We start from the raw sequence: 11,681 nt of genomic DNA, 5'->3' as shown, positions 1-11,681 counted from the left end.
TGAAATTATAACATAATTATATATAAATAATGTCAACTCCAAACTTTCCTTACATGATGAATACGTTTACATCTATAAGCTGTTCTTTAAAACAATGTGAATAACATGAACACCCTAAAATTTGTTAAATAAATAAGTGCAATTTTAACAATATTCTGCCTCAGTTTATCATTGACATCATGTTCATTACAACTGACAGATCACAGTGGATCTACAAATACACTAAATATTCAGTAACAGGCAGAAAATTATCAAAATTACACTTACGTCTCTTCAGACATTTCAGGTTTTTCATATTTGTTCAGGATATTTACGTTTTCTGTGAAATTATAGTTTGTTTTAGTGTAAATACAGGAAAATTACATGAAAATATTTACATTTACAAAAAGAAAAAATTGGAGTTGTAAGAATTTAAAGGTTATTATGATAATATTTTTCCCGGTCTGTATGTGGAACCTGAACCAAAATTTTCTGTGATCATCGTAAGTGTAATTTTTGCATTTCACAAATTCATCCTGTGGGCCGGATTGGAACCTTTGGCGGGCCGCATTTGGCCCCTGGGCCGCATGTTTGACACCCCTGCTTTACATGAACTGAAGACAAATCTCTGTCTTCACTGAATCTGTACTAAATGGGTATCTATTTATGTATAAAACTAACATATATAACTGGAGAGACATATTCACAATTTATATATAGGTGCTTCTATGAAACTGGGTTCATTTTGGTTTCTTTTCAGACCCAATAATAAAGGAGAAATTTAGACATATATCCCCCCAGGATGTACCTAATGATGACCTCAGATAAATGCAAAAAAAAAAAAATTATACTCTTGCTCTGAGCTGTCCCAAAATTAATACATTTTTAATAAAATACTGGGGCCAGAAATAGGACCAAAATTGGGACATGAAAAACTGCTCAGGTGTCAGTGCATTTTATTTTGAAAACATGGCTTGAAATGGTCTTATATAGCGCTATAAATAAAACACTGTTAAATTTGATGATCCTAATGTTTTTTTCTAATTCAGACATGCAGGTTTTTCATGAATCTCAGTCTCATTCCAGGTTTTGTATGTAACCCATCGTGTCCACTTGCATTACATGCAGAATCTGCCCAGTTAAATGCATACAAATCATGAATGATTTTGCAACAGCGGTCATTTTTATGAAACACTCTGCCTTGCTTAATTAGTTCAACTCCCAAAAAGTATCTGCAAGAGAATAAAGTGATATTAAAAAAAATAGTAGTGCGTAATTTTTGTGTCCTTTTGACCGTGTTACATGCAGATTTTTGTATTAAATATAATGTAGAATAATATACAAATGTGTTTTATCTGAAAAATAGTTTCTGTTTTATCTCAGTAAGTATTTATTTTTAAAATAGACCCAAAGTGCTTCTAAACTTGCTTCATCACATTAGTCTACATCTGGTTTGAATTTTTAGCCCCCATGTCCTGTTTTTAGGGACTAGTTTCATAGAAGCACCCATATTACAAGAAGTAAAGAGGTTGCATGCGAATGTCATTTTCAGGCATCTTTCACAATTTTCCAAGAGCAAAACTTTGATTAATCCAATTAATTCAATATATTTCCAAGACTTATATAAAAATGAAACAACATGCAGGGTCAATCTCAGACCAAAAATGAGTTTGTCATTGAAATATAAATAAAAAAACAAACTAAAAATGGAAATGAATGCAGCCTTTGTTTTTCCTGAAAGTATTGATTTCCTGTTACATGTTATCATTGCTAGTTGGATGAACTGAGCAAGAAGTGTAAATAATCTTTTCTCTGCAGGGTTGTGTGCATGCATTTTAGCACAAAAAAAAAAAAAACCTTCTCTCAGAACTGAACGTGTTGTTATTTACCTTAGCTCGGCCGATTTGTCATGACACTTCCATATGTACTAGTTGAGCTAATGAGAAAATTGTCAACAGTTCAGCTCCTACACAGATTAAAAAGCAGGAGATTAAAACAAACGACAAACTGCATCTGAAACAAAACAAGAAAAGTCCATTCCGCTCTGGTTGTAGTAAACGACTTTTGGTCACTTCCTTTGCCAGATGCGCATCACGTAGAAAGTTAGCATATTGCTAAATCTACACTTTCGGTTTTTCGCTTGTCAGCTGCCATTTATTGTAATGAAATACACATTATAGGTTCAGACAAGTATTGATTATCTTTATATAGTCTAATTAATGTCACCCAGTGGGGGTTCTAAGCAGTAGTAGTGCTTTGGAGCAATGCTTTTATTAGTGAAATGCTGATGTTGATGCTCTGTCACTTCTACAAAATAGATGCAGGACTGTGTAGAGAATCAGTAAAACAAAAACAAACAGGAGCGATGATTTAGCAGAATTAGAATCAGCTTTATTGGCCAAGTATGTCAACACTTACAAGGAATTTGGCTTCAGTTTTTCTTTGCTCACAATTTCAACATGAACCCAATCACACTTGAACATAGACCTAATATAGACAAACATTCGCCTAGAACACAGGTGTCAAACATGTGGCCCGGGGGCCAAATCTGGCCCGCCAAAGGGTCCAATCCGGCCCTAGGGATGAATTTGTGAAATGCAAAAATTACACTGATAATAACAATCGTTTTATTTCAGGTTCCACATTCAGATCAATTCAATCTCAAATGGGCAGGATTCAGTAAAAATACTATCATAATAACATAGAAATGACAACTCCAATTTTTCTCTTTGTAAATGTAATTATTTTCATGTATTTACACTAAAACAAAGTATAATTTCACAAAAAATGTGAATAACCAAAACAAATATGAACAACCTGAAATGTCTTTAGGGAAGTAAGTACAATTTTAACAATATTCTGTCAACAATTTGATCTAAAGTGGATCAGACCAGTAAAATACTGTCATACTATCACATTTTTCTCTTAGTTTTGGTATAAAAAAAAATTAACTTATGTGAAAATCTTTACATGTAGAAGCTATCCATTAAAAAAAATATGAATTATCTGAACAAATATGAACAACCTGAAATGTCTTAAGAGAAGTAAGTACAATTTTAACAATATTCTGCCTGTTACTAAATGTTTTGTGTATTTGTAGATCCACTGTGATCTGTAAATTATAATGTACTTGTGTAAATGACAAACTGAGGCATAATATTGTTAAAATTACACTTATTTTTTCAGTTTGTCCATGGTATTCACAACTTTTGAAAGGATAGTTTGTAGATATAAACCTTTTCATAATGTAAATTTACTTTTTTTTTGCTCTAAAACAGAGAAAAGTTTGGAGTTGACATTATTTATATATTATTATGTTACTATTTTACTGGTTCAACCCACTTCAGATCAAATTTAGCTGAATGTGGTCCCTGAACTAAAATGAGTTTGACACCCCTGGCCTAGAGACAAGTTTGGTTTTTTTTGGTTTTTTTCCAGAATTGACAACGAGTTGAGATTTACAGTGGATTTATATTGTAATATGTACAGAGTGTAAGAAGAAGAAATAAACAAAAGAAGCACTCGGAGAACTCAGATCTCTGCCAAGACAGATCACACACACACACACCCCGATCACCACCAAAATTTAACCCTTTCATGCATAGTGGTCACTCCAGTGGACAGTTCTTCTCCAGCTGTTCTCATGTATATTCATGAGTTTTATTGTTTTAGTTCCATATCAGCTAACACAGTGGACATTTATGCACCATCCCATAATACACTGACATTCATACCATTACTGTAACTTTGCTGTTCTTGATAAACCTGATCTGCACTAACATGTTTGAGTGTAAATCAATTGCTAATTGTTATGAGACTGTAATTAACAGTTTTCATAAACAAAAAGGTTTTTTTTTCCTGAGACCCAGCAATGCATTGTGTCCTCTATAGGGGACAAAAGTTTGACAGTTTAACTAAAATGCTGTCCATTGCAAAGGACATTCCATTAAAAAAAAATCAATAAATAATCAATAAATAAATCAAAATTATTTTTAAAATTTATCTGAAAAAAACTGTGCTTTATGCAGTTTCCAATCAAGACAATTTTTTAGTGTAAAAAAGCTAAAATTGTCAATTTCCTGGGTCTCAGAGGATATTATCTCCATGAAATGAGTAAGAACTAGTATTTGAGTAGGATAAAATGTGAGAAAACATCAGATTAGCAGCATTAAAAATGTTTTTATTTCATAGTTTTCACACAGTAAATCACTTTCTGATGATGAGTTTTAAATACATATTTCTTTGCTTCAAAAATGAAACGCATGGTATCCAGCTGAGTGGACATTTTTGTAACTCCACGAAAATAGGTTCATAAAAAAAATTCAATTGCATTGTTTTTTTAATGCCTAAAGAGGAATGAAAATACTGAAGAAAGAAAGAATATTGACTAAGGTTCTCATAATTCATGCATGAAAGGGGTTAATCATTTGTTCCTTGTGCCAGTATCAACATTTCCTGAAAATTTCATCAAATCCGTCCATAACTTTTTGAGTTATCTTGCTAACAGACAAACAAACAAACAAACAAACAGACAAACAGACAAACCCCGATGAAAATATAACCTCCTTGGCAAAGGTAATAAATAAATAGGCTAATCGTGCAATAGCAGTTAATTAAACATAGGAAAATAGATGATTTTCACTGGAAAAAATGCTAAATTCAGAGGATAATGTTATAATAATAAATGGTGATAAATCACTCAGAGAAGGTTAAATAGAGAGAAAAATTCATCCTGGAACTGACACAAGAGTCACACTGGGTCCTTTTGGGTTAAATTTACCATTTCCCAAACCTGTTCTGTTGATGAATATTTTCCAAAATCTAAAAATCTCACAAATGTATAAATATTAATAGTAGTTGCGAATAGCGTGCTCATATTAAAGCTATAATCTGAATAATGGGAGCAAAAGTTGGCTTGTAAGCGGCGATATCACTGCATTATAAAACGTAAAGGGATGTAATGTGTAGATAACATTTGACACATTGCCAGAAAGTTGGCAGCAAAGTGTAAATAGAAGTGTAAAAATGACATATTGGTGCCATGAAATGATAATGGATACAAATGGCGGTCTTTATTGCTGCTGTGCTGACACTGAACAAGCTTGTAAAAGTAAAGTTAACATTAAAAGAAACAGAACAGAAGCATTAAACACAGCAGGAGGTTATGGAATGTGTTGTATTCTGTACGCACTGCATACACAGAGATGAGAGGATTAACGATAAGAACGTCTATTGAACACGTATTTGATTTCTATTCAGATGAAATTGAGTTTAATGGCTCTTGGGACATTTCTGTAATTGTTGTTTGATGTTTCTCCAGAACGGCTATCTCAGTTTTTGTGCTGAGGAATTCATCGTTCAACTCGCAGATGACAATCTAGCACCACCGGCAACAGATAATGATAGTTTGTGGTTCCTCACCATTACTCCCAGTCACATGGTTTTGGGCATGGCTTCTGCAGACGGAGGTGGAATTCGATATTCTGTCACTTTGCTGCAAGCAAATTATTGAGTTCATGTCAGGCTGTGTATCTTAAATTTACTTTCCACAAGTGGTTTAGATGGTTTTAAAAACTTTTGGTTACTTTATATTATAGTTGAGTTTACACTGCAGAACAATTTTTGGAGTAAAGCTCATTAAATTATTAATTTATTTAAAGGTGAATTTAGAGCATGTGCATTTTCTCACCTAACAAAAAATTAAATAAGCTATGGAATTTTATTTTTTCATCAAGTGTCATCTTTTCTAATAGATCTGATCAATTTTGTAATTGCTTATGACCAAAATGTTCTTAAATCATCCCAAAACATATGTTATATGTTTTTAATGCTCATGAATGCTATTGCTAATGCCAATTTTAAATTAAGGGATAAAAATGCATGTTTAAAGAGGTTACTACCCCAATAAAAAACAAAAGAGGACAGAGGAGTGAATCATACCTATATATGTATGGATAAATCAGAAAAGTTGATCTAAAGCAGAATAAATACACTATATGGACGAAAACAATGGGACATCACACCAACAGCTTGTAGGACTTATAATTTTTGTTGATTCTGACATATAATAAAAAATTTTCACATCATTTGTCAATAATTATACTATGTCAAATTAATATTTCTTTTAATTCTAACAACTGAAGTTTTTTTTCCTAAGAGAAAGAATATCATGAATATTTATGGCCATAACATTAGAAACATTTAGAAAATGTAGAGGTAGAGCAATTTTTTTCTACGTTTTTATGTTATATACCTGGTGTGAAGCACATTGAGTCTGCCTTGTGCATGAAATGTGCTCTATGAATAAAGTTGAATTGAATTGAATTGAAATTGAATAAATACAATTACAATGATTAAAAAAAAAGTCAACAATGAGAAAAAATTATGTAAAATCAAAGTGTGAAGCATTTTGTCTGCATTTTAGATAATAATAATAATAATAATAATAATAATAATAATAATAATAATAATAATAATAATAATAACAAAATGAACCATAAAGCCACATTGAAACATTTCTTGCAGTGATATTTATTGCAAAAAAAAAACATTTTATTACAGCATTTGTCACTGTTGTTTTGTAGCCACCTGCTAGCAACAAAACACCTGAATTCAATGTGTCCCAATACTTTTGTCCATATTGTATATTTTAAAACAATACAAAAGGTGAAAAAGTTTAAAGTAGATCTTAATATATTGGGAAATCTATCTATCTATCTATCTATCTATCTATCTATCTATCTATCTATCTATCTATCTATCTATCTATCTATCTATCTATCTATCTATCTATCTATCTATCTATCTATCTATCTATCTATCTATCTATCTATCTATCTCGACATGCCTGAATTCAATGTGTCCGAATACTTTTGTCCATATTGTGTATTTAAAACAACACAGAAGGTATCAAAGTCTAAAGTAGATGTTAATATATTGGGAAATATATAAGATCTAGATAGATAGATAGATAGATAGATAGATAGATAGATAGATAGATAGATAGATAGATAGATAGATAGATAGATAGATAGATAGATAGATAGATAGACGTGCCTGAATTCAATGTGTCCCAATACTTTTGTCCATATTGTAAAAACAATACAGAAGGTATCAAAGTCTAAAGTAGACGTTTTAAATATTGGGGAATATCACCTGGTGTTTGACTTTTTATGGTATGTATCGCTTATTAATCAACAGAAACATAAGAAACTGTTCGAAGCGAGGCTTATTTTCATTTACTGTCTATAGCTGGGTGTTAAAAACCAACACAAAAACTGAGAAAAAAAAAAGAAAATGTCACAAATAATACAAAGGATTAATAAAAGAGTGGTGAAAAAACACATTAAAATGAAATACAATACATCTATACCAGGGCTGTCAAACTCATTTTAGTTCAGGGGCCACATTCAGCTAAATTTAATCTGCAGTGGGCCGAACCAGTGAAATAATAACATAATAATAAATAAATAATGTCAACTCCAAATTTTTCTCTATGTTTTACAGTGAAAAAAGTAAAATTACATTTTGAAAAGGTTTACATCTACAAACTAACCCTTCAAACAATGTGAATAACATGAACAAACTGAAAAAAAATGTAATTTTGACACTATTATTCCTCAGTTTATCATTTCCGCATGTTCATTATAATTTACAGATCACAGTGGATCTACAAATACACAAAACATTTAATAACAGGTGGAATATTATTAAAATTGCTCTTCTTTTTAGACATTTCAGGTTGGTCATATTTGTTCAGGTTATTCAGATTTTTTTTGCAAAATTGTGCTTTGTTTTAGTGCAAATACATAAAAATATTTACATTTACAAAGAGAAAAATTTGGAGTTGTGAGTACTTATAGGTTATTATGAGATTGAATTGGTCTGAATGTGGAACCTGAACTAAAAGCATTGGTAATATCTTAGTGTAATTTTTGCATTTCACAAATTCATCCCAAGGGCCAGACTGGACTCTTTGGCGGGCCGGATTTGGCCCCCGGGCCGTGTGTTTGACACCTGTGATCTATACTAACAGTTGTACCATTAAATAATAATAATGGATAAAAACTGAGCAGTGAAGCAGGTACTTTTACATAAATAAACACATGTTCGCTGTTAACTGATACAGAAAGGGAAAAAAAAAAAAAAACCTGCATGAAACTGAATGTAGGGAATAAATTGCCTCATGCTCTACATTTCCTGTGGAGAAACTAGATCCAGACCAAATGCCCTAGTAAACCCTACACCTGAGTGTCTACTGTACCTCTAATAATGACTGTGGTGGTGTTTGAGAGGGAATGATCCAGTTACAGACGGGACTTCACTGGGTCAGACTGCAGAGCTGTACAGTCAACAGGGTTCTGCACCCACAACAAATTACCTGGAAAGGTCGCACTTAAACTGTCGGTGCAAATGTCACAGAAGGGGAGGGGAGTTCCAAATGTGATCCATTTTTTTGCATTTGATGAAAAAAAAACATATGATTTCATTCCAGTAGCCCTGAGGTGAAGGTGTTTCCAGGACCATGTATGTATGCTCAGTCAGATGAAGTGTTCATCCACAGCTGATTGGATGTAGTGGAGCATGAAAGCATCAGGAGGGGAGGAGTCACTGAAGCATCCAGTTCATGTCACAGACAAACACTGTGGACGGTTTCATGAGTGGGAGGGAAAAACGAATCAATGTCATGTTTTTAGACTTCTTTCTTTCTTTCTTTCTTTCTTTCTTTCTTAAACAAATCGATGCTATTTCAAATAAAAAAATTCCGTGGGGAAAAAAAAATCCTGGAAAAAAATTTGTGTGGGAAGAAAACACAGGAAAAATTTTCTTTCTTTCTTTGTCTCTTTCTTTCTTTCTTTCTTTCTTTCTCTCTTTCTTTCTTTCTTTCTTTCTTTCTTCCTTTCTTTCTTTCTTTCTTAAACAAATGGATGCTATTTCAAATAAAAAAATTCCGTGGGGAAAAAATATCCTGGAAAAAAATTTGTGTGGGAAGAAAACACAGGAAAAATTTTCTTTCTTTCTTTCTTTCTTTCTTTCTTTCTTTCTTTCTTTCTTTCTTTCTTCCTTTCTTTCTTTCTTTCTTAAACAAATGGATGCTATTTCAAATAAAAAAATTCCGTGGGGAAAAAAAAATCCTGGAAAAAAATTTGTGTGGGAAGAAAACACAGGAAAAATTTTCTTTCTTTCTTTCTTTCTTTCTTTCTTAAACAAATCAATGCTGTTTCAAATAAAAAAATTCTGTGGGGAAAAAAAATCCAGGAAAAAAATGTATGTGCGAAGAAAACACAGGAAAAATTTTCTTTCTTTCTTTCTTTCTTTCTTTCTTTCTTTCTTTTTTAAACAAATGAAGGATATTTTTAGACTTCTTTCTTTTTTCCCTCTTTCTTTCTTTCTTTCTTTCTTTCTTTTTTCTTTCTTTTTTAAACAAATGAAGGACATTTTTTAGACTTCTTTCTTTTTTCCCTTTCTTTCTTTCTCTCTTTCTTTCTTTCTTTCTTTTTTAAACAAATGAAGGATATTTTTTAGACTTCTGTCTTTCTTTCTTTCTTTCTTTCTTTCTTTCTTTCTTAAATAAATCAATGCTATTTCAAATAAAAAAAATTTGTGGGGAAAAAACAAACTCAGGAAAAAAATTTGTGGGGAAGAAAACACAGGAAAAAAATTTAGTAGAAAAAAAACAGGAAAGAAATTTAGTGGGGAAAAAACAAAGCAAAAAATTTAGGGGGAAAAAAAACAAAAGAAAAAAATTATTGAGTAAAAAAAACAAAGGAAAAAAAATTACTGAGGAAAAAAACCGAGGAAAAAATTAGTGGGAAAAAAAACCCAGGGAAAAAAATTGTGGAAAAAAAACACAGGAAAAAAATACCCAGGAAAAAAAATTAGTGGGGAAAAAAAAAACAGGAAAAAAATTTTGCGGGGGAAAAAAACCCAGGAAAGACATTCAGTGTAAAAAAAAAAAAAAACATGAAAAAAAATATTGGGGAAAAAAGACACAGGTAAAAAAAAAAATTAGGGGAAAAAAAAACTGGAAAAAAAAAAATTGTGGGAAAAAAAACCCAGGAAAGAAATTTAGTGAGGAAAAAAAAAAAAAAAAACAGGAAAAAGTTGGTTTTAAACAGTCCTAACACATAATTTTCCTGTATCCACTGGGCCCCCTGGGAATGCTGGGCCCCATGAATGTGTCATGTTTACCCCCCCCCCCCCCCCCCCTTTACGGTGCTCCAGAGTACAGTACATACTACATACTTAAAGACTTTAACTTGAATATCATTTCAGTTGGTGACTTGAACTTCCACCAGAGTAATTTCTTGGTCGAGTACCTGTACTTCTACTCTGGTGTGACTTTCCAGTAGTTTACACAACACTGATCACTGGACGACGGAGAGAGAGCAAACATGGCAGGCATTCACACTGATCCATGTGTGCACTCTGACAGGTTTTTGACAGGAAAACATAAATCTTGCGTTGAAATATACACCATTTATTCTTCGGCGGGAGTTTGAAGTTGTACATTACACGAAGCCTCGGGGTCTGCGAAGGCGTTTGTCCCTCTGCCTAACACGGAGGGAAAAGGTCACTGCAGTGATGAATGTGCAAAAACTAAATGAGAGTTTTATGTAGCTGTCGGTCCCTCTGGACATTAAACACACCAGCTGTAACAAAAAGACTTCAGTGTCATCGGAAAGTCAACAACCAATTAATAAAAGTAAAAGAAGGGCACCTCAAGAGCGCACACCTCTACTATAGCCCCAGAGGGCTGCAATTTAATCAAACGCCACAGAAATCTGCAACGTACGACTCAGATGAAACTCAAATAAAACAGGAAAGTCGTCAGAGTTTTGCATGAGGCTGATTTATTTTAGATTCGAACAAAGTGCAGCAGAACAGGAGCCAACTGTCTCTGCAGAACAGCAATTTTTCACATCCCTGCTTCACTTTCTTCCTCTGACATGACCCATTTGATGCACCGGCTGAATTTGCTTTGACCATCTAACACAGGGGTGTCAAACATGTGGCCCGCGGCCAAAACCGGCCCGCCAAAGGTTCCAATCTGGCCCACGGGATGAATTTACAAAGTGCAAAATGCAAAAATGACCCATCGAACTCAAAAATAACAGCGTAATAACCTAGAAATAATCACTCCAAATGTTCTTCTTGGTTTAAGGCCCTATCAGCTCGCCGGCGGGCCGAAAAAATGATTTAATATTCATCTACTATAAAAATATAATAAATCAGAACAATGGATGTTTTTTCAACTTTGGTCAAAGTTTAGACCCTAATGTTAATAAAAGTACATCAAAAGTGTATTTTAGTGCAAACTTTAATGTTCAAACATGATTTTTAATCTTTGTGGGGTGAAATATACACTATTAAAATCTCCGACACGAACAATTAATTTATGCATATCATCGTCAATCTAGCTGAAAAAAAACAGGCAAGGATAAAAAATTCTAATTTCTCTTTTAGTTTGTTACAGTTTACTCGGGCATAGTTATAGATACAATATTTTAGACAATGGGAATAGATTCTGTGAGGTCTGTAAATGTCCATAGACACCAAGAACATCCATATGAACCTTATTATTATAAGTATTACAAGTAATTCTTCATTTACTTTGGGTATGTCTTTTTAGGTGTTTTTCCCCTGAAAATATGGTCAGGGTTAAACAGGTTAATGTGAAAAAAATAATATGACATCATGCC

Source organism: Sphaeramia orbicularis, chromosome 24 (assembly GCF_902148855.1).
Source record: "Sphaeramia orbicularis chromosome 24, fSphaOr1.1, whole genome shotgun sequence".
In the NCBI taxonomy this organism is placed as follows: Eukaryota; Metazoa; Chordata; class Actinopteri; order Kurtiformes; family Apogonidae; genus Sphaeramia; species Sphaeramia orbicularis.
Note: the sequence above shows the minus strand (reverse complement) of the source record.